A 5,357-nucleotide genomic window follows, 5' to 3' on the forward strand; every position below is an offset into this window, starting at 1 on the left:
AAAGACGAAAATTTATACTGTACAGGAGAATAAATCAATACGAGTGCAAATATACTAGCTATGGAGAAATTTCGGCATGTTTTTCTCGGTTCAAAGAGCAAGCGATAAGCTTTGCGGTCTGGCGATTGGAGTGAGGAAATTTATTGCTGGAATCGTACGCGAAACTTGGTCAGAAATTGAACCGTTCAACCTGCAGGAACCGGGTAAAACCCTTTGGCCTTAGAGTTTGACGTGCGTAATTCAGGAAGGTAAATCCGCAGAAAAGCTTGTCGCTTCACACGCGTAATCCATCTTAAGTCATTTCAACTTCCTTCGACCCGGTGGCATCGCCGGAGAGAAGAAAGAAAAGAAGACAAGAAAAGGGAAGAAAGGGAATTAGGTAAAGAGATAAAAAGGTCTCTCCGGCCCGCCGTGGAAACAGTAAGATCAAGTCAAGTTCCGCGGGTCATGACAACTTGAGTCGCGTTTGGGCATGGCGAGTCGGGTTAGGTTGGGTTGAGTTGGACGAGGTTAAGGTTCTTTCAGCCCTGGGCAAAAAGAATTTTTCTTAGTGCTAAGCCCTGTGAAGATTCGTTGGACCAAAATAAGACAGAGGCTCTTCGATTCCGTGGACTAAAACCTTCAGCACAATCTACATGCCCCAAGTTTTCAAATAAATGCATTTTAAAATCCAATAAATCCAATGAAGGCCAAAGTCTTCTTCGATATACTTTCCAATTCACGTGAAAAAGATAACAATACTATTCAATCTACCATTTCGAAATGCGAGCGTCCAATCGCAACGGAATCTTATCGTCGTCACGTCCTTCTAATCAGGTACACTATACTTGTGGCATTCCCGGCACGCTTCACACCTTTTCTGTACCAGACTCAAAAATCTATATACGACATGAAGTGAAAACCTGATAACAACTTCAGGTTATGGGTTGAACAGTTTTCCAGTCACATTCATACAATGTTTTACTTTCGGAAAAAGGAATTTTTCATCAAACAAAGTTACTGACTTCTTGATCTCTTCAATGGGACGAACCTGGCTTGATTTTTCTCCAATCGATTCGTCAATGTTCACTTCAGGTCCGTAACTACTGGGTGAAGCGATTCTAAAAATCCGCAAAATGTATCAAATTTAGTGAAAACTGAATGTATGCAAGATCTAGATTAAATGACTTCGGAAATTTATAGAAACTTAACCATCTTCAACAGGTCTTTGCAAAAGTTTTCGATTGTGTTGAAAAACTATCATTTTTGAGACTTGTGTACTCTACGTTACGACCCGAAAAGTGGAAAAGAAATTAGTGAAATATCCATAAGTATTTTACAATTGAAATTATCTAAGCGAATGAGGATGTTCATTGCTGTCGCGAATCCTAATTTATCACTGTTGAAAAAATTGTTGGTTATTGTTAGACACTAGATTCGGATTTCGTAGTTTTCTATTAAACGACAACCAGAGACAAGTAGGATTAACAGACAAGGAAAGGTAAACTATTTTCAATTGAACAAACCTTAGGGATGAAAAATTGGTTTGATTTTGAAATATTCTGGCAGAATCTTGCAAAGAGGTAAATTATAGAGAAGCTTTATATGACAAAAGATCAAAGAAGCAAGGATCTTGAGAATTAGAAAATTCGAGTGTAAACAGAGAATGGAGTAGAAAAATGCTCGATTCTTTGATTTCTGGAGATATTTTCCGACGTCTCGATGTCAGGCTTGGCCGTCTTTGAAACACTGAGAGTGAATCACGTGCTGCTTCAGAGCATACAGGATGAGAACCAATTAAATATTATAATATTCAGCAAAATATAAAACTTGTATGAAGAATTCCAAATATCAATTCCAAGTGTTGAAAGCGCCAAGAGATAAAAATTTTATCACGGACTTTCTATTCTGTCGATCCGAGCCGAGCGTTAATGTGACGATAATTTGATTTAAAAGAGAAGCCGATCACGTAACCTAATCGGGTAAGTGGTTGTTACGTTTTTCGCTGATTAAGATCGGGAGTTTTTTTTTAACATAATAGGACGTAGAAATATAGATAATTTAAACTAATTTGAAAGAGCTCTTGTACAGCAACGTACCTCATGAATCCTTGTAAGTGTCAACGTGAAGCAAACAATGTAATGAAATTTTACAGCTTTAACCAAAAATGTAAAATGCAGTGGTCAATCTCAAGATTAATTTATTCAACCACAGTAAATTACAACCAAACAAATATCACCCGTATTTAATAACAAGCTGACTTATTTGTTTAGAAATATGGAGAAGAAATTACAGAAGCCGTTTCTCTCAATCAACTTATACTCGTGGTTGGTCAAAGAAATTTTTAAATTTTTATAGTACTTTTTCTAATTGCTATAAAAAAAATGACCCTATTGAGAAGAAGTTCTACGCTATTCAGCACTCTTCGAAGCATGTAAAATAATGAACGCTAGATGTCAGATTTCGATGACAAGTCTTCGTCGTCTGCGATCCTTTGGTGTATAAAAACAAAACCGCTCTTGCGGTTCTAAGTACTCGTGGAATGCTTCGAGCTCTTCGAAGCGGGTAGATCATAAAGATTTATTGCAAACTGCACCGTTTCCACTCAAAACTAGTACGTCTCCTTATGCAACTCTAAACGAGTGAACCATGCCATACCTCATCATTAAACTCGAGTAGCTGGAATAAGACGAACCGCTCGTTTAAACCGAACGATAGGTACATACAGAGTTGAAGGAAAAGTTTTTTCTAACTTTTCCAACGAATTGCTCACTGCTTTTTCATGCCTTTGCACCGAGTAGTAATGATTACGAAGATATTTCCCTTCGATCCACTCATTTGCTACACCACATCATTCGCCTTTTATTACCTCTTTATCATCAGACTCTCGTAATGGTGTAAGGGCCGGTTCTTTATCGTTTCACGAGAATAAGTAAAAAAAATCACTAGGAAATTACCCGATTTTGGTGATGCTATGGTACGACCACTGAGCATGAAGCCATCATGCAAAGATTCACCTTTGAACTTGAAGCCGGCTGTAAGAAATCTCTCAAGTCCGTAATCAAGGCGTAACACAGTTTGAGCAGAATAACGTTGAGCCGATCGTTAAGAAAATTATAATCACAAAAGATTCCTTAACGGGGTTAATTACGCCGGGTTTCACACTTAATTACCCAATACCTTCGCTAAAATTCTCTAGCTACAATCTTAGCTGAACCTGATAACAACTTCCGTCACATGGAATAAGAGTTTGCTAATCAAATCGAGTCGTCAGGGCTAAAACTTGTTTTATTAGCTAAAGTTACAACACGAGTGGTCAATCGTTGGCTCAATTGACATGAAACACGCGACCACTGTATCATCAAGCTTTCAGATGGAACAACATGAATAGTATTTACGCGCAGGAGAGGTCATTTCGTTACCTCTTAAGTGAATGTCAAGGGGTTTTCGGTATCGGCAAGTACTCGCAGATAATAGTATGAATACATTAATATGCGGTGACGTTTACGGTATTCAGTGATACTGTACATACAACACCAAGTGGTCGTGGTAAACCGCACCAAACGCACCACCTAAGAGGTTTCAGAGTAATGGGTTTCAAATTCACCGCTATGAACCTAATGGCACATATACTGCAATGGTTGAACTCGTCCTGAGACTATTGACGATTATATAAAGGAATGTTTCATTTAAATTCAATTCTGTTGTATCTACGCCTGACTTGATTCACTTGGCGAAAAAGATGACGGAATAAAAAGTATCTCGATAAGTGATCTGAAGTCTACTAACGCAGTCTACTGTTGACCAGCTTCTCATTGGCGGTGAATTTACCTGATAGATTCTGAATCGAGTCATGAGAATTGAAATCTATATGTATCAGAGGAAAGTCCTTTTGGAATTTATGCAAACTCAAAGTTACGCCCAGGAACGTTCTACTGAAAAGTCTTCCAAATGTGCCTGAATCATCTTGTTCTTGTTTAACTTGATATGAATTCACCTAAGATTACTTGAAGTCATATCAGCTTGGTTGAATTGACTTGAAGTCACTGAGAGTTATGTGAAATGGTCTGTAGTTGAGTTACACGATTAAAGGCAGACAGGCTTATAACTTTAATCCACCTAAAGTCGAGTCAAATTATTTCAAGATCATGTTAAGTCAGTCAAAGTAACTTAAATTCACGTTGAGATCATATGAAGCCACATGAAAATATTTAAAATCACTTGAAATTAGTTGACGTAATACGAATCGTAGAAATGTCATTTCTTCAGTTATCAGTAATTCCTATACTGAGCTTTGTTTGCCAGGAAAGATGTATCTGAAAAATTTTATTCAATTTGTCACCAGGCTTACAATTAGTCGCCTACGAAAGTCCTTCACTCAAATTCGACACTCAAGCGAGATTGAAACTCGTAGGTCGAATGGCATGGTAATAAATTCACTGTGTAGCCAGGCTGCCCAACAGCTAGTAATTTGTTAATACGGATGAGACCGTTCGGAAATTGCATTGGTAATCATTCATTGGGTTATCGACTAGTTGCAACAATTCCATGGTTGGTTCTCATTTCAGAAGCGAACGGGGTGAATAATTCCATCAGGCGTACTTTCGGATACCGCACTGCAAATTCATCAAATCTAACAGGTTAACACCGACGGCTTGTATACGAATGACGGAACAATGTCTTCTGACGTCGTAAGTATTTCATTTGAAATTGTCTGCTAATGGAGTTCATTAATCATCGTCACCATACAAAGCAATTATATAAAGCTATACGTTTTCATGGAAGCTTTCGTCTCTCTGTCATCCCTGGGCGTTCTGAGGAGACCTCGCTGATGCCCCCGTCCTATCATTGCAAGGGCTTAACGTGCCTAGAACGAATAAGCACACGTCGCTTTGGGCTCTTGTGTTAAGCGTCGGGAAACTTGACGTTTTAGAACAGGGTGAATTGGGACAAGTCACTGCGGTATCTGACCTCGAGTAAGTCTCGGCAAGGCTGAGATAGTTCGTCCATCAGAAAGCGGTGCCAGAGTTCCCGGCGTGAGACCGTTGGAGGAAAGTCGAGCTCGAGGGGTGAAAAGGAAGACGAAAGACACGAGAAGGAAGTCTAACAATCTCAAGAGATTAATGGTCTGCGTACTAGGACCACTTCTGTCCTATTAGCAAGCGGGTACGTGGTTCTTACAAATTGACGTCAGACGGAACCTGCTAGTCTGGGCTCAATCAGTGATCACAGAAAGTGACGAAGCTGCGCATTGTAGACCAATTTTACAGCTACCGGCACAGTGGGATCCAAGCACATCAAAAACTGCGGTGAGCGTGAGTGATCGTGATCAGGACTTTCGGTACCTTGGACAATACATCCGATGGATTGACAAGATC

The sequence above is a fragment of the Neodiprion fabricii genome, chromosome 4 (genome assembly GCF_021155785.1).
Source record: "Neodiprion fabricii isolate iyNeoFabr1 chromosome 4, iyNeoFabr1.1, whole genome shotgun sequence".
Classification (NCBI taxonomy): Eukaryota; Metazoa; Arthropoda; class Insecta; order Hymenoptera; family Diprionidae; genus Neodiprion; species Neodiprion fabricii.